Below are 19,080 nucleotides of genomic sequence, written 5' to 3' on the forward strand. Positions count from 1 at the left end.
TTGGCTACTCTTGGCTCTGGCCTCACTGGTTCTCTACCTTAAGCATTGCTTGCGTCTCTACCCAGGTCCCGGCCATGAAAGCCATCTGGCTTGAAAGCATCCATAGTCATTAAGAGATGCTAGTAATTAGATCAACCAATTAGGAATCAGGAGCTTGGAGGTGGAATTTGGACTCTGACCTTAAATTTGGATGTTCCCTGCTTCGGAGCCTTGGGTCCCCCAGCCATGAAAGCAGAATACAGTCCACCTCCAGCTCTCACATCCTTATTAACATAATGAATCAGCATCCACACAGAACTCTTTAGTGGACACAATTCATTGTCTCATTTACTGTTACTGTTCTGCTAGCTTGCGGCACTGTGGGGGTCCTTTTAAATCAAAACACCTTATCCTCTTCCTCCCTCCCCGACTCCTTGCCAGCCTAGGAAAGCATTCTAGCATCGTCCCCTTAATCTGCCGCCCCTAGGTCTTCTTGGAGCGGGAGGTGGGTGGCTTTGAGCAGGAAGGGGTGAAATGAGGATGGGGCAGCCTCCCACAGCAGGGTGCCTCCATTCTGAGGTCTACGAGAAGCTTTGAGAAGCTTCCAGAGCAAATGTCCAGAGCAGGAGGCATGGCATGGGGCATTACTCACCATTTGGGATTATCTATGCCTCTGTTCCTCCACATTAAAGATGTCGACAACTGAGAATTAACTGCAATTTTTCCCTAAGAAGCTCGGGGATCAGGCAGGGAGTTGGAAAAACTGTGTGCTAAATCTGACGTGGCTTCTAAAATGAACACGATAGCTATAGATCGTCTACTGAACTTCCTTTCACCTCTGGCTCCTTGTCTGTAAATTGTAGGTAATAACCGGGGCCCAAATTAGCGGTATAGTTTGGTCATGTTACAAAAGCGTCAGAGCACATGGAGGCTTAATATTCAAATGGAATTGCAGGACACTGAAGCAAGAATCCTTGTTGATCCCCTTAACTCCTTCTGCTGAAATTTACAAGGGATTTACATGTGTCAATCTCGTGTCTTCAGGGCTGAATGGTCCTTACCACATCCATTTATTTACGTAATTCCCCAAATTCTTTACATACCCCCTCATCGCTTTTCTTTTATGCATTTCCCCCTCTTTGACAGCAGCTCAGTTTTATTGCTGTAAATTTCTGTGCCTGGGGGCTCTTCAGGGGGCAAGATTCCCAGCTTATCGAGTATTATTCTTGGTAGAGGAGTATGGGCAAAGCTTGGAGAGATCTAGAATTGGCCATTAAGTCCTGGGAGGGAACAAGGCTCCCAGCCCCATCTTGGGAGAATCTGGGTTGTCCTTTGGCTGAAGGGGGTGGGTGGTAAGGCCGGAAGGTGGCAGGAAGGTGTGGAAGGTGTTTGGAGAAGACTGTCTCCTCAGAAGTGCAGGGCCCACGCAGTGAGAAGCCCATGGGCTTTGGCACCAGAAAAACCCAGGTTCAAATCCTGATCATGCCGCCTGACCAACACGTGACCTTGGTCCCGACCTTGGCTTTCCACTCTGCTTGGCCACTCCGGAGTGGGCACTGGGTCTGGGACACTTCCTTACCAAGAGGCGGGGAGTCCTCACAGCCTGGGCTGGATTGATCACCTCCTGCGGGAATGTCTGTCTCTCTTCCAGATTCAATGTGCGCTCCTTTGTTCTGCTTAAGTATGTGGGTTAAGTGGCGCCTGGTCAATCTCTTCCCAGTGGGGAGGGAGAGAGGTCCTTTGTCTGCAGCAGGAGAGGCGTGCGTGCATATCATAGCCCTGTGTTGGCTGGAGGACCAGACCCACTGGCCACAAGGAACTAATGCCCACTGCTGAAGTGATCCCAATCTGTCTCTTGGCATGAGCATCTCCTTGTTTCCTCCAAGGCCTGTGTGAGTAGTGTCTTTGCTGGGGGTGCCAACACCTGCAAGCCACGGAGTGGGTTGGCATCTCGCGATGCTTGTTCCTGGTGGCGGGCATTGCTGCGCAACTCGCTCTCCTCCATGCAGGGGACCTCCTCCCTAAACGTGGTTTTGCTCTTACCCTTATTGAGGGGGGTCATGGGAAGGGAGACATGTGATACTACCTCACGGAACTGAAGGGTAAGTGAAGCTGTGTGTGTAAAGAGGCTGGCCGGGGCCCACACGGGGCCATGCAGTCCATGCTGTTTATTACTAACCTCAGCATCTCCATTTTTGTTAGGGATGCCCCGATGTGTCCATTAAAGTCACTATGAACTAGACTCAAGTCAAGGGGCTGCCTGCTTCCGTGAGGCTTCTCAAAACATCTGTGTGAAAGTTCAAAGATCCTGTGAGCTGGTCAGTTTCTGCTGCTCTGCTTTTCTCCAGGAACCTAAGGACCAGGATTACTATCCCAGCAGACTGCGGCAATTATTAGAAATTAAGTTCCCTTGAGCTCCTTATGTCAATGCGACATACCACCCCTCTGTGCCATGTGATGGGACTGTGTCCCCGTAACAGCGATCTGCCAGCCCCTTCAAAGGACATCTCCCCATGACCATCCACGTCCCGGCCATGCTAGTTCTTGGTGTAAATCACACGCATTTTATCTCATCGCAAAGTGCCAATGATCTTTTATGCTCAGGCTGCATTTTTCTCTTTGCCCCTCATTGTGAGGAACTGGGATAAGTTTAGCTTCCCCACAGCAGGTTTCCTGCCCTCGCCCCCAGGGAGTGCAGTATTTCTGACTAAGCTGAAGACAGCTGCACGTCATCTGTCACTAATGTGAGGGAAGCAGGGAGCCGGGAGCTGGGCTGCAGGTGGCTGTCCTCCGAGCACCGTGGTAGCCAGAATCCCCCAGAGAAGTAGCCAGCCATGCTGAAGTCCGCTGAGCCAGTCAGAGTGCTAAGGGGTCATTCGCTGCATATTGGGTCATTATTAAGGTCTTGGGGAGACCCCACTTCGCTCCAGTCAGTTGAAGATGATGACCTCCCATTCAGCTGTCATATGCACCAGAAATAACCCACAGGAGCAACTCGGGGCTGAGAATCCTCCAGAATCAGCAAAAGAGAGCCACTCTGCCCTGGACAGCTGGGCCCGAGTCCCCGTGAACTCCCTGCTGCTCTGAAGGGGCCTTGTCCTATAGGGGGTCCTCATCATGGATCTCCCTGACCCCTGACTTCTAGCCCTTAGCTCTATCTCCGGCGATGGCTGTCATGTCTGCTGATCATTTGGCCCCCAGAAGTCCCCTGTTGTCCTCAGACATCCAGACCACAGGGCCTTTGCTATCTACCTCAGGGGAAGTGCTTAACAACCATCAGTGCTCTTCTGGACCAACCTGTGAGGACGGCAGAAGCCCAGAGAGGTTAAGTTACTTGCCTGGGACCACCCAGAGAGTAAGTGGGGAGTCAGGAATCTCCTACCCCCACCCAGCTTTGCTACCAGCCGAACTCTGTCACACTGGCAGGAGGGGGCATCTTGCAGGAGTGAACCCCTTGCTGGCTCAGGGGACTGTGATCCCCCAGCCCACTGGGGAGGAGGGAGTCTGCCATCACTCCTTCTTCAGATTCTGAACTTGGCATTCCGGTATTCTGTCCAGATCCAGAGCGGGTGCTGAGGATTGGGGGAAGGAGGCAGAAGTGCTACCATGTAGCTTTTAAAGGCCAATGGAAAGAGTGAAATGGGGAGGAAAAAGGACAAGTAATTCCAGCAAACTCCAGGGACTGCTAATGGAGAGAAATAATGTGGCTAATTACATCTCTGAAGGCTATCTGTTCCAAAATGAATTTTTAATGAAAAAATAATGCATTCTCTCTGCTGCTTGCATCAGGGAGGGAAGGGACCGAGCAGAGCCTCCCAGGACAGGCCACAGCAGCTGTGCGCGCCAGCGCCTCTCACCACTTCACTGGTCTCTTCCAGCATCCTCGTCCCTGGGATGCCTATGAAGCAGCCTCCCGCCAAAGCTGCAGAACCAGCTGGGGGCCCCTCCTGTACCCTGGGAACCAGGAACCCCAGTGCGGATGAAGACCTGTAGCTAACATCCTCACCGGCTCAAAGCTCTGGATTTTTCTCCAGCAGCTCCCCAGGAGGCCTTCCCTGGTGTGTGGGGGGTGGTATTCCTCTGCCTTCTCCCTCTCTTCCCACCAGCAAGTCATGGATCTTAAATCCAGAGGTGTAAAGCTCCTTATGTGGAATGAAATGCTTGTCTCGAACATTCCAAACACATCTGTTTGGTAAGTGTGTGTTTTGCAGGAAATGAGCCCACTCTCCCCTCCCAGGGATATCTATCAAGGAAAATGGGGGAGAGAAGCATGAGTTTCAGAGTTCAACAGATCTGGGTTCAGATCCTAGTCTTGCAACGTACTTGTGGTATGACCCAGGGCAAGTGATTTAATTTTGCAGACTCAGTCTCCTTACCTTTAAAATGGGGTAACACTATCTATTATTGTGAAGTTTAAATAATGTCTATAAAGTGCTCAGCACCCATCCAGGAAACTCCAGAACTACACACTACACCCCTCAAATTCAGGAATACACCAGCCCCCCTGAAATGCAAGACCTCATGCTTCCAAATCCACTCTTCAACAGATTCAGATTCATGGAAACACAAGCAGCCCTGCAAAATGCACATACGAACACACATGAATCATACAACATTGCACACTCACACTTCTATGCTTCCCAACACACAACCCTAAGCCCATCCGGAGGACCTGGCTTCTACGCGATCTCAAGTGTATGGACACAAACACACGCTCGCCCACGGGGGGGCAACGCTGAGCAGGGTGCCAGGGACAGCACTGTGGGGCCACATCAGTATTGGCGGGGTTCACAGTCATTCCCTTCCCACAGACTCAGGATGCTTCTCTGCTGGCAAAGCATTTCTTTCCACTAACGGGATTGCGCAGAAAAACACTGGGCCAAGAACATGGAGCCAGTCAGTATTAGGGGGGCGATTTTCTGAGACAGGATCTGAGGAAGACCGTTCTATAACCTGAACCCACCTTGACACTGACCCTGGCCATAAACTGATCCCAGAATTTTAAATCGAACCCTAAAAAACATTTACAGCAATTCCATTTCACAGAGCAATTAAGCTCCAGTGAGGGGTAGTGACTTGCTCAAGGTCACACAGCAAATCAAAGACGGACCTACAGTTAGAATCCATTCTCCTGCCTCCTGGCCTAGTGTCCTTAGATCTCAGTAAAAGGTGATGTTTTAAAGCCAGGCTTTGAAGAAAAGAGGGGAAATGCCCAGGTGAAGGGGACCCTAGCGAAAGTTTAATGAAAAAATCGCTGATGCTCTTACTTTCTGGGCGTCTTTTGCCCTCTCCTCCCTCTGTGGTCGGGCCAGGGGAAGGCGTGCAAGGGGTGGGTTCTGCTCCTCACCCTCACCCCACACCCCCGTGGACAGGGCGTCCAGGGTGGGGGCGCAGGTCTGGGTTGGGCAGCTCCCTCTGTTCGGGTCTTGTGGAGTAGCAGCAGCAGCTGTAGCAGCAGCGGCAGGAGCACGTGATGTCCCTGCGCAGAGAGGCTGAGATAAGAAGGGGGATTGATCTTTCTGTTGCTTCAAAGAGAATTCAACCCTCCCTGTCATGGCCGTTGATCAAAGGCTCTGCAGAGAATGTTTTATGTGCCCCGCCCTGCCCCCACTCTGGGCCAGGGAGGCAGGAATCCCACTCTGCATCATGCTGAAACCTTCCTCCAAAGCGTCGTCGCTGCAAACCAGAGAGACCCCCCTTTCCTCCCAGCTAGGGTCCCACAGCAACTCCCAGGAGCCGATGTTCAAACTCCCGGCCAGCCTTTTCTCCAGGCAGCTCAGCCCAAAGCCAGGTCTGTGGGAACTGATACTCTCCTCATTGCACAGATGAGAAATCGAGGCACCGAGAGGTTAAGTAACTTGTCCACAGCCACGAGCCAGTGTCTTGGGAAACCCCCATTCTTATGGCATTATGTCCTCAGAAAATTCCCCGTCTGATGGCTAAATAAAGTAGGTTTCTCCCTCTGGAACTGCCCGTTCACCCAGCACGTGTAGATCCCAGAAAGACTGAAAATATTCTCTGTGAGATAGGGAGGCTGGGCCTTGCTTCTAAAATGTCTCATTTCAGACATCTGGAAAAAATCCAAATTCTTTCATTTCATTTTGCCTCTTTGGTGGGACAGAATGCAGATTTTTCCTGCCCCCCCGCCCCCCCCACCACACTACCCAACTCCATTTATTTGTAACGAAGGTGTTCTTCCTTATGTATGAAACTCCTTAAATGTTGATTTATTAAATACAGCACAAATTCTAAATTCCTTAACGTGGCATTCAAGGCTCTAAGAAACTTTGAGGGGCCACATGCACTAGCGGTTAAGAGTGTGGGCTCCTGGACCAGACTTCCCAAGCTAGCACCCCAACTCTTCCACCTCCTAGATTTTGGCCCATGGATTGTTTAGAAGTGTGTTGCTTAATTTCCAGTAATTAGAGAGTTTTCCAGATATCTTTCTGCTATTCATTTCTAGTTTAATTCCATTATAGTCAGAGAGCACATTTTGTATGTCTTCAATTTCTAATGACTTACTGAGGTTTGTTGTATGACCCAGGATATGATCTATAGGGGATGATCCACGAGCAACGTGAAAAGGAGGTACTTTCTGCTATTATTGGCGGAGTGTTCTTTAAATGTCAATGAGTTCAAGTTGGCTGGTAGTGTTGCTCACATCTTCCAAAATCTTGCTGATTTTCTTTCTATTTTCTATCAGTTACTGAGCAATGAGTCTTAAAGTCTCCAAAAAAAAAAAAAGTATGATTAGATTTGTCTATATCTCCTTTTAGTTCTATTGTGGTTTTTTGCCTTGTGTATTTTGAAGGTCTGCTATTTGATGCATACACATTTTGGATAGCTACATCTTCCAAATAAATTTATCTTTTTATCATTCTGGAGTATTCCTCTTTATCCCTAAGTTTTCTTCTTCAAGATTTTGCTTTGCCTGATTATAAGATAGCCATTTCAGCTTTTAAAAATTTATTTATTTATTTATTTGACAAAGAGAGAAATCACAAGTAGACAGAGAGGCAGGCAGAGAGAGAGGGGGAAGCAGACTCTCTCTGCTGAGCAGAGAGCCCGAAGTGGGGCTGGATCCCAGGACCCTGAGATCATGACCTGAGCCAAAGGCAGAGGCTTAACCCACTGAGCCACCCAGGTGCCCCATTTCAAGCTTTTTTTAAAAAAAATAATGTTCCATGATATATATCTTTCATCCTTTTACTTTTAGCCTATCTATGTCATTTTACTTAAAGTAAGTTTCTTATAGACAGCATAGAGTTAGGTCTTGCTTTTTATAAATCTAATATGATGATCTCTGTCTTTTAATTGGTATGTTCAAACAATTTAATGTGATATGTTTGTGGAGAAGGTTGGATTTAGATGTACTGTTTTATTGCTTGGTTTTTGGCTTATCCCCTCTGTTTTTCATTCATTGGTTCCCCCTTTTCTGCCTTTTGAATTATTTGAATATTGTTTTAGTGTTCCATTTTTATTTTTCCGTTGGCTCCTTGATTATCTTTTTGTGTATTTTTTTTAAGTGGTGGTCTTAGGGATTGTGGTACACATACCTAATTCGTCATCATGACCTACTTAGAGTTAATATCTTACCACTTCGAGTGAAGTATATGACCCTTCTAGCCATGCAGGCTGCCCTCCTCCCCATACATTGCAGCTGCTGTACACAGGATGTCCGTATACACTGAAAACTCCACCAGACAATGTCACTGTATTTGCTTTCAGTAGTCATACCCATTTTATTTATTTATTTATTTTTATTTTTTAAAAGATTTTATTTATTTATGACAAAGAGAGGGAGTGAGAGAGGGAACACAAGCAGGGAGAACACCAGGCAGAGGGAGAAGCAGGGTTCCTGCTGAGCAGGGAGCCCGGTGTGGGACTCAATCCCAGGACCCTGGGATCACCATCCAAGCTGAAGGCAGATGCTTAACAACTGAGCCACCCAGGTGCCCAGTCATACCCATTTTAAAGTCCTTAAGAGGGGGAACAGTCTATCATATTTACCCAACTATTCTCAGTTTTATTTCTCTTCTCTATCCCTAAAATCCCAACTTTTTTTCTGGTATCACTTCCCTTTTTCTTAAAGAATTCCTTCCAATGTTCTTTTAGAGCAAGCATGCTATCAATGAATTCCCTTAGTTTTCCTTTCTCTGGAAATATCTTTTTTGGTGGGGCAGTTGGGGAGGGGTGCTTAGAAATGGTATTTTCACTGGGTATAGAATTCTGGGTTGACAGTTCTTGCTTTTCAGTACTTTAGAGATATTGTTCCACTGTCTTCTGGTCTCCATGGTTTCTGTTGAGAAATCTGTAGTCATCTTAATTGTTGTTCCTCTAGGTAATGTATTACTTTCCTCTGGCTTTTATAAAAAATTTTTTTCTTTATCCTTGACTTTCATTGGTTTGATTAAGATATGTTTGGGTCAGGTTTTCTTTGAATTTATCCTTTTGGGGGGGCTTACTAAGCATCTTGAATCTATAAATTCATGTCTTTTCACCAAATTTGGAAGGTTTTCAGGCATGATTTCTTCTTCTTCTTCTCCTCCTCCTCCTTCTTCTTCTTCCTCTTCTTCTTCTTCTCCTTCTTCTTCTTCTTCTTCTTCTTCTTCTTCTTCTTCTTCTTCTTCTTCTTCTTCTTCTTCTTCTCCTCCTCCTCCTCCTCCTCCTCCTCCTCCTCCTCCTCCTCCTCCTCCTCCTCCTCCTTCTTCTTTCCTGCATCAAACTTTTTCTCCTCTCTGCCTGGGACCCCAATGACACGAATGTTAGACTTTTTAATAATGTCCCACAAATCCCTCAAATTCTATTCATTATTTTTCCAATCCTTTTTTAACCTCTGCTGTTTAGATTAGATAATTTCTATGACTCTGTTTTCAAGTTCACTGACTCTTTCTTCTGTCATCTTCATTTTGCTATTGAGTCCACAAAGTGAGTTTTTTAAATTTCAGTTGTTGAATTTTTATATTATAAAATTTAATTATGTAAAGTAAGTTGTAAGATTTCCCTTCGGTTCTTTTTGATAGTTTTCATTTTGTTCCTGACAGTTTCAATCTTTGTATTCATTTCACAACCATCCCTCCTTACCTCATGGACTATAGTTATAATAGCTGTTTTAAAGTCTATGCATGACAGTGTCAATATCTGGTCATCTGGAGGCCAGTATCTATGTTTTCCTTTGAGAGTAGTTGAAATTTTACTGTTTTTTCATTTGTAATTTGGGGCATTTTGTAATCAACCTTGTTTGTTTCAGACCACAAGTCTTTCCCTGCCTTTTGCATTGAGTCAGTTCTACACATTCACAGCTCAAGGGTGGGTGACTTCATACACAGATTTAAAGGAATCTGTTCTCCAGCTCTCCATGACTGTCTCACACTCTTGGCTCCCATCTCCGGGTCTGTGGGCTAGAACCTGGGGTTTTAGCCTTTCCATATTGTCACACATTTCCTTTGGCCACAGTGGGATAAAAAAGAGGAAAAAAAATCAACAGAACTCCCCCACATTTTCCATAGGGGCCCCTTTTCTCAGTTTCTCCAGCTAGAGAGAATGATTTGCACTCAGAATTTTAGGTCCTGCACCACCAACAGTGCAAGAATATGGCTTCATGATTGGGGTTTCCTCGTGGTGCACCCTAGAAAGGAAAAGAGAAATGATTGAGATTATTTCTCTGCCTCACTCTCTATCTTGCAGGTCCCTGTCCCCAGTCTTCTGGCCAGAAAGAGAAGGGTTCTCTTCAAGTTTTTTCTGTCAGGCTTTCTAGAGTCCAAGCTGGGAGGTATGGGAAGGAAGAAACCCAGGAATCACATAGCCATATTGGTTGATCGTTACTGTTTATTGCTTTCTCCAATCCACCTGCTTTTATTTATTTTCCAGGGTTCTTGCTTTCAGTCAGTGGGAGGGAGAGGGTAAAGTATGGTTAGTCCATCTTAGCAGTAACCAGAGGCCTGTAGACAAGTAACTTTAAGGGATAATTTGACTAATTTTGTTAGCAGTATCCCAATATTTAAAATAATTTTGAAGTCAGTATATTTATAAATTTAATTTGTTAAATTTACAACAGTTTTTCAAGGATGTGATGCAAAGGTTAGGCTTGTTCAATTAGACATTTAAGTTACTTAAGAAAATTAAATATATGAAATGTTCAAATGTAGTTGAAATTGTTTAAACAAACTTAATTAAATTGTAAATGGCATTGGCTGTTTAAGGGAGTTTAATGTTTCAACTTCAGTTAATCAAACTTTGAAGAAAAATGAAGGCCTTGTTCTTATTTTATTACATTTATAAATAGAACAATAAGATTGTTAAGTGGAACTTAACCCTTAAAAGAAAGCTCTATTTTTAAAGGTGTATCTTTAATAAATTGAATATTAATTTTCAAAAAGTAACTAAAATGGTGTTTTTGTGTGCTCCCCATCCCCCCACATGCACACCCAAAACGCTTTATTGACAGGGGCTCCCCTGCTCCAGAGACAGCTGTGTCAATCCCAGGCAATTCCCACTGTTGGAAAGATGTCTGTCTTTCTACCTGAAATCCCTGGGTAGTGGAGACAATACAAACTGTTGAAGACAGACTGGTGAGTTACTTTTATTTCTCTGAGACTCAGTTTCCTTATCGCAAAATGAGAATGAAAAAATGACCTACCTCAAGGGTTTGTTTTGGAGATAAAACAAGATGATGAAGGTAAAGTGCAGGTGTACCTGCTTCTGTGTGTGAAGTACTTCCCATAGAAAGTTCCAGAAATCATAGTAGAAGCAGTAGCAGTAATAGTAACAAATGCTGCTGCTGTTGGTGGTGTTATTCTCAAAACCATTTCCCAGGGGTGCCAGGCCTGGCACAATGGGAGGCCATGAGAAAGCCAAACTGAAGTGGGGGACTGGGTGTAGGACCGTCACCCCTGTCCCCCGTGCATGGCTGCTCCTTCCCTGGCCCAACCATTTCTGATGATGCAGACAGTTGTCTGGTGGTGCCGGGGGGTCGCTGAAAGGTGCAGAGCTTTGGCCTCAGAAAAGCCTGTGTTCAGACCCCAACACTGCCTTTCCTTCTGGGTGGTTTGAAAAAGCTATGCAGACTCCCCAACCCTCTGTTCCTTCACCCCTCCATGTCATGGAGCTGAGGATCACTAACTCATAGGGTGGATTTAGGTCTTAAATGGGTTTCTGTTCAGTGTCCAGCATGACACCTCGCATGTGGCCGGGGTTAGCTCATATCTCCACTGTGCACGTTTTACTCCAAAGTGAATTCTTTCGCTGCAGGCAATCCAGTTGTCTACACTGTCCCAGGGTATCTGGTTAACTTGTCTACATTGACTCCACTGAGGAACAGGAGGTCCATCTTCTAGTCCTGGGCCTTGACACTTAGGTCAAACCCTTCTCCTCCCTCGGACTCAGTTTTCTCATCTCTAGATTGGTTATGACAGTCTCCATTCTGCCCCCACTGGGTCTATACATCTCAGATGGCCTGTGGGTGTAGAGGGCTTAGTTCTGAGGGGTAATTTGTCCTGACAGACTCAGATCATCTATGGGCAGAACAGGATTCTTGACTTCCTCTTAGCCTGACTGGAAGTTGGATGCCTTGTGCTCTAAGGGCTGATAAGTGGCCTTCATTCCAGGCAAGCTGGAGGGTGGAAGGAGGCAGCCATTTGCAAGCTTGAGCCCTGGGCCCCTTCCTTTGGAGCAGAAGTTGCTGTGGCCAGATGAGAAGGGGAATTCCTGGGGGGTATCAGTGCCACTGTGGCTCTGCTCAGACTCCCCGCAGCCACCACTGACCTCCTTGCTGCTGCATTTCTATGCATGGGGTCTCTGCTCCTTAAATCTGGAGTGGGCAGTGAGAACCTCCCCTGAAGTTTGGTTCTCCTGTCTCTGGGCATTGTGACCTGAGTTGGCCAGGCCAGTGTTCCTTGCAGCAGCATCTGGATCTTTTAAGTTCCCATGAAGCTCTCCCCTTCCTTCAGGAAACCCTCCCAAATCCTCTTCCTTCCCAGAGGGTCTAAGCCAGCTCCTGCTCATACTCTGTCCTGCCCTGGACTCTTGCTGTTCTTTGAGTGGCCCTGTCACTTAGTAATATCCCAGGTGGAGAGCTTCTGAAGGAAAGGCCCAGAACACCTCCTTCCCTAGCTTGCTGACAGCCCTGTCCTGGGCTGGCCCGGAGGACCTCTGAGACTGCTGGCTGCATGGGGACACATGACAGGGGGCAGAGGGGCAGGGGCAGAGACCAGGTCCTGGCTGTGCTCCTCAGAACACAGGTGGCAGAGAGGCTGCAAGGGAGAGGCATGCCCCACAATGAGGCCCAAGGCACGTGGGGACTAGTCTTTGGTCCCAGTGAAGCCAATATCTAATGTGTGTAGAGGACCTCCTGGATTCAGAAGGGTTCTCCCATCCCTGCAGCCACTGGGCAGAATGGGCTTGATTACTTCTTGCCTGCAGAAGAGACATCCAGGCATTCAGAGGTTCCGAAAGAGGAGGTGGAATTCCCAAAGACACGGAGGTACTGAGGACAAACACCCCAACTCGAAGCTCTAGTTTCAGCTTCCAGCTTCTTAATCTCTGTCTCTTTCATGAAGGTGGGGAGTGAGATGGTGCAGGAATAGAGCAGTGAGTGAAGCCCACCCACAGCCTCTCCGTGCTTACTTCAAGCCTTCTCTGCGGGAGAGAGTGACAGACGAGAAAGGAGGCAGAGCAGACAAGCAAAGCCGGAGACTCCATCGGGTTGGCCTGTCATCTCCTGGGCTGGATGGTCCCTGGAAACCCTGGGGGGCTGGGCGGATGTGAGTGCAGACTTTCTACCCTGCAGGCGCAGGCCCAACCCCAGCCACAGACTCTCTGTGAATTTCGATCTCATGTTCTTTCCTGGTGTCCCAGGGAGACCATGATCTGAGCATCTCGGGAGCTTCCCCAGCTCCAAGAAAGAGCCTAGAAGTAAGGTTGGAGCAAAGAGTGACATTGGCTGAGCCTACGATCTAGCTCCCAGACTCCTGCCTCCCTTCCTACACTGGATCCCAGAAAGCTTTGCTCTCTAGGCATGGATTGGGCTGGCTCTCTGACTTCTGAAACCTGTCATCCTTGTTTTTGGTAAGCTGGAGTGTAAAGGTCTTCCCCTCTCTGGATAATTTTGCACTGGACCATTTTCCTCCTGTCTCTTCTCACCTGACTCTAGCTGGGGAAATACAGGCAATCAGCATTCCTTCCTACTGGCCCAGAAGAAACCTCTGGGAGAGGAGCCTGGATGAGATGTGTGTGTGTGTGTGTGTGTGTGTGTGTGTGTGTGTGTTTGGCAGAGAGAGAGAGACAGAGAGAGGGAGAAGAGTTGAAAGAGAGAGAATTTCCTATAGACAGGCCTCACCATCAGGCAGGCAGGGACCAGCCTTGCCCAGCAGATCTTTTAGGAGACAGGACTCCCAACATCAAGGCCTCATCAGTTCCACTGGCAGGTTCAGAAAGTGGAGGAAGCCTCAGTCAAAGGAAGCCAGGCCAGCTCATTAGCCATGACCATCCAGAGGCTCGACCAGAGTTGTCAGCAGGCAGGAAGCTCAAGGCCAGCGAGGAGTGGGAGGAACCAGGCCAGAGCAGGTGGCCAGAGGCCTGGACACAGAGGTAAATATCACTGGGACGCAGCATTGGCAGCAAGCAGGGTGCTGAGTCAGCACAATCCCTTATTATGCAGATGGGGAAACTGAGGCTCAGAGAGGGAGAGGGTCCTGCCAAATGTTGCAAAGCAAGACAGGGGACTGAAAATAGGTGTTTGGATTTCAATTTAGGTTTTTGGTTGTTGTTGTTGTTTTTTTAAACACAAAGTATCTGGTCATGTTGTTCCAAAATCAATAGCTAGAAAATGTATTCATCTCTATGCCTTGCCCACTCCCCAGATGTTTCTGGGGGAGTGGGCCATGCTCTGAGGCTCTGAGAGATCTAGGATTGCATGGCTCTGCTCCCTCAGTGGCCAGGCAGGGCCTACTTACTGTTCAGAAGATATCTCAGTAAAGCCACAGGCAGAACACTGTGGGATACAGGGAGGGAGGGACAGACAAATGGAGGATTTTCCTTACTTTTACCTCACCTCATTCCCAGAGGTTTATGGGGGCTATGTGTCTGTGAGCCCCCAGTGGTTTCCAGGGTATGGACCTGACTTTGAAGGGTGAACAGGATCCAAAGAGGGCAAGGTGGGGACCAGCATTCCAGAAGGAGGGGGCAGGTTTTGCACAGATCCGGGACAGGTGTGAAGCCTGGCAAAGCCCCAGGGGGCTGGAATGGAGGGGCAGTGGGTGACCGCAGAGGGAAGGTGGACTCTGTTAAGACTCCTTATTTGCCAGCCCACCGAGGGCACCGTTGTGGATAAGCCTACCCCTCCAGAGGCTGATCTCTTTGGCCCTAGTCACTGTGTTGTCACAATGATGCTGTGAACCAGCTTCTCAGAACTTGGTGACTTGAAATAATTAAGCATTGAATTAAGCATTGAGTTACCATTCTATGGGTCACCAATTTGAGCTCTGCTGGGAGGTTCTTCAGATCTCAATGAGGCTTGCTCACAGCCCTGGAGGTGGACTGGCTATGCACTGACCTAGGTTGGCCTGGGCTGGGCGCACTAAGGTGACTGACTTTGCTCCAAAAGTCTTTTATTCTCCTGCAGTCCAGCTGGGGCCTGTTCTCACAGGGATGGTGGAGCACAAGAAGGCAGGCTCCAGTGTGAAACCCCATTTTATTTTTTTTTAAAGATTTTATTTTTAAGTAACCTCGACGCCCAGCGCAGGCTGGAACTTACAACCCCCAGATCAAGAGTCCAACACTCCACTAACGGAGCCAACTAGGTGCCTGGGACAGTCCATTTTAAGCCCTCTGCTTGGAACCTGTCTGCTAGCATCCCATTGGCCAAGTCATGTCATGTGACTGGGTCCAGCGAGGTGGGACCCGCCAGGTGGGAAAGGGCAATACCAACCGTAAAGGGCGAAGACCCATGGATGGGACCCTCTGCAGTCATTTCGCCTGGGCTTGGCCGGAGCACCCCCACCCACCACCCTGGAGAGACCAGGCACACGAACCTCCAGGACCTGGTCCAGATCCCGCCTCCTCAGAGGAGCCCTCCTGGTTGGCTTGGCCCCCAGACTAGCTCAACCATGGGGGCTCAGGTGACTACGTGTGTGTTTGTCGCTGTGTGCATGTGTGCAGAACGGGGTGTATGGCGTAAGCATCTGTTCGCGTACATCTGTGTGTGTATATGGGACTGCGCGTTGGTGTGCCTGCATGGTGCGTATAACTGAATGTGTGCACGCATGTGTGGGTGTGTGTGTGTGTGTGTGTGTTGCTGCCACAGCCAGATGGTGGGAGGTGGTGAGGGGCTGCCTCTTTTTCACTTGTCCCCGTTGCGCTGGGCTGGGGAGCGAGGGAGGGGAATCAGACAGGTCCCTGTGCTTCCAGGAGACGTGGTTTTCTGCGGAAGATGCTCTTCCCAGCGTGACAAGCCAGTGTGGCAAAGACCAGGACACAAGAGCCCAGGGCACGTAAAGAGAGCCCAGGGCAGCACCTGGGCCTGCCAGCCAGGAAAGGCTTTCTGAAGGAGGTGAAGCTTGAGTGGTATCTAGAAGCTGAGCAGAGGCATGGGAACAGAGCAGGGTACTTAGGGAGGGACGGGAGGCTGTCCCCTGCAGAGTCACTAGGGTGGCCCAGGCCTAGTGGTGAGAACAGGGGGACGTGTTTGAGGGATGGCGGTGGCTATGTGTGCTTGGGTCCCGGGGGCTTGTTGGGGAGAGTGGGGAGAAGCCTGGAGAGGCGGGCAGGGGTGTGTCCCTACGGCTGGGGATGAGGGATACAGGGAAGCCGAGTAGGAGAGGAGGATCTGGAGTGGCTAGGGCAGACCAGAAGCTGGAAGATGGTGTGTGACGGTGCAGGGAGGAGATGAGGAAGGCCTGGATCAGGCAGAGGGGGTGGAACTAGGAGAAGGGATTTCGAATCTATAGGACTTAATGACCTGTGAAATGTGGCCCACAGGGCGAAGATGTTCTAGACCCAGGGTTCAGGGGCTGCTAGAGCTGAAGGCATGGGGATCCCCTGAAGTCTAAGGGGGTGAGAGGTCTGGCCCTGGGAGACTGTCTTGTGGTTCGAAGCCAGTAAGACAGGGGTTAGGCCAGCTTGGGAGCTCAGGGCGCCAGAGGTCCATGTTCTGGACTCCTGGGCTGGGCTTGGGCTGGGGATAGGCTTTGGGGCCCTGACTCTGCACAGCATCTGCCTGAGGCTACCCCTGCCATCCCCATGCCAGGGCAGCACAGCTCTTCCCTTGCAGGCAGCCTGGCCCAGCCTGTGCACCCCTGCTTCCTTCTTCATCTGGCACATCCTGACAATGACAGGACTGGTCATCTGGCACATCCTGACAATGACAGGACTGGTTGCAGAGAACAGAGGGATCTGAACGAGCCACCGAGGAAAGGAGGCATCAAAGTACTCTCCTAGAACTGAGCTCTCTCCCCAGCTCCAAAGGCTGCTTCAGACACCTCCCACCTCACGTCATAGGTTTGGGGGACTGAGTGATCATCAGGGAGGCCCCACGTTGCCTGTCCCCCACCCCCACCCCGGGGAGCTTCCAAGATGGAGGTCTCTGTCCCACCTATCACCTGGGAACCTTTGCTGCCCTCTCCCCTGAGCCTCTGGCTGACATCCCTTATTCCCCCCAAAAGGTGTCTAGACCTTCTCTTGACCCTGGGCTCTCTTTCAGAACTTGTTACCAGCTGTGCCCACCCTGGGCCAGAGCAAGGGCTTCTCTGCTCTGCCAAGGGTGCGTGTCCTTGTCAAGTTTGAGTCCTGTTCAGTGGGCCAGTGGCCAAGACTCCCTTTCCTGAAGAGTTGTGTCTGCCTCTCATGCAGCTGCTAAAGTCAGGGAGGCCCCTGGATCTGGACTTAAGCATTCCCTGGGAGAAGAACCAAGCTCTGTAGGTCTTTTCTTTCCATCTTTGATTTACAGGCAGGAGCTGGGTTTCAGAACAAGCCCTGGCTATATAATCAGGAAACTTGGATTCCTATAACTTGGCATTGGGAAACCTTGTTGAACTTCAACTCTAGAATGGGGTCCAAAGCCTCAAAAGGCTAGTCTATGAATTGAATAAGATAATGCATCTGAAAATGTTTAATAGTACCTAGCACAATACTAGGTGCCAATTAAAAAAATTTTTAATTTAAAAGTGGAATAATGTACATAAGAAGTTACCATTACCCCTATTCCTAGTACACAGGGAAACCTCAGAAGGGAAGATGCTCAGGGGGAAGGGCCTCAGAGAGTTCACACGTGGGTTCTATTAAATATCGCTCTTCCATACCCTGTACCAAAGAACACAGGCCAAGTTAAATTTGACCAGCAGGTGCCAGGGTGGGAAGGCTCAGTGCCAAGGACACAGGACAGGTGGCCAGGGCTGCAGGAGCTGGAGCAGGAGATGGTGATGTGAGCAGGTGATTAGGAAGGAGGAAAGTGATCAGGGCCCAGTAGGTGTAAGGTTTGGAAGGCTGAGAGGCTGGTTGGGTAGGCATCACCATAGCCCCAGCAGGATGCTGGCCGTGCGCCCTCCAGGGAAGCCTTTCTCTGGTAGAAGAGGCTTTGGTCTATGAGTACTGAATCTCTTGATAGACCAAACAGTCCTACACTGCAGGACCTGGCCCAGATCTCCCTGGGCCCAGGATGGAGGAACAGCATAGCCAGGGGTCTCTTGGGCCCCTTGGGCATCTTGGAGCCCTTGCTGCCACAGACCCATGCAGGAAATTCCAGTCCTTTTACTGCTGGAATTGGGAGCCTGGGGGAAGAGGGGAAAATTCCCTAATCTCTAATGGCAGGCTGAGAATGTAGAAACCTGAGGGGAAACTGAGGACATAGAAAATGCATATGGACCCCGGGGTGGGGAGGGCAGGAGTGTGTGAATTCTCTCCTTCGGCTGCAGAAGCCACCCCTGGAGTTGCTGGGGAGGGGGAGCAGCGCTGGTCAAGATGCAGGGAGGTGTGGGGAGAACCACTGAAAAGCATACCAGACCCCGGGCTCCTGGGGGCAGGGCCCTGCACATCACCTCCTTCCCAGAGCACAGAGCACTTCCTTCCCAGTGGCAATGAATGTTGGTCACATTGGTTGATAGGAGAGATCTAGAATGAGATACAGTCACAGAGACAGGGTGATAGAGAAACAGAGAAGCCAAGAGATGAAAGGACATGCATACTCAGGGAGAAAACCCTAGAGATAATGGACAGAGAGAAGGGAGAGAGGGGAGAAAAATAAAACAGAGCAGAGACAGAGAAGGGGAGAGAGAAGATAGTGTCTTCACCAAATCCCAAAATAGCAGCTGCTGGTGCCGGCAGCCTGCCCTGAGATGGCCCCTTAATTGGGGCTGAATTCAGCATTCTCTGAGCCCAGCGCGGGTGTCACAGGACGGTGTGTGCTGGGCCAAGGTTGTCAGAAAAGACCCAGCTGGAGCTGGAATGTGTGCCGAGTGTGTGGCTTCCTGCCCTGGGCTCCCCATACCCCCCTCCATCTCCCACGCTGCATCCCCCGCCCAGCCCATGGATGCTGCTTGGAGGGGAGCCAGCAGCTCCAGGGGAGGTCAGGGCCTCTCCTGCTCCCCTGGGGAGTGGGGAGGGGAAAGGGGCTCAGGGAGTGGGGAGACAGTGGAGGGGAGCGGATGATCATTGCATCTGAGGAAGAGAGCGTGTTTGGACAGTTGGGTATTTAGTGGTGTTATTTTAGGGCCGAGTTACAGTTAATGGGCTGATTTGTCTGCCCACGTCCTCTCTTCCAGATGCCAGCACCCAGTTGTGTGGCCCAAGGAGCCATAATTTAAGGTACCACTTCCTCTTCAATCCATTCCCCTATTTTTTGGAAGGAGGGCTGTGTCTTTAGGGGAACACAGCCTCTGCTCCAGCCCATTATCAAAGGAGGTCTGGTTGGGCTCCAGTTCCCCTTAGGATAAAATAAAAACACCTGCTATTCGTCATGCCATGAGGAATTTTTGTTAGATGTCAAGAATTTTCCAATAGCATGAGAACCAAGACTAGCATACAGGGAGAGCTCAGGACCCTACCTCCCTGCTTCATCTCATGGGAGATTCAAAACTTTTTCTACAGACTAATACCTATCACATCTGTGCT

This window comes from Lutra lutra, chromosome 7 (genome assembly GCF_902655055.1).
Source record: "Lutra lutra chromosome 7, mLutLut1.2, whole genome shotgun sequence".
NCBI classification, from domain to species: domain Eukaryota; kingdom Metazoa; phylum Chordata; class Mammalia; order Carnivora; family Mustelidae; genus Lutra; species Lutra lutra.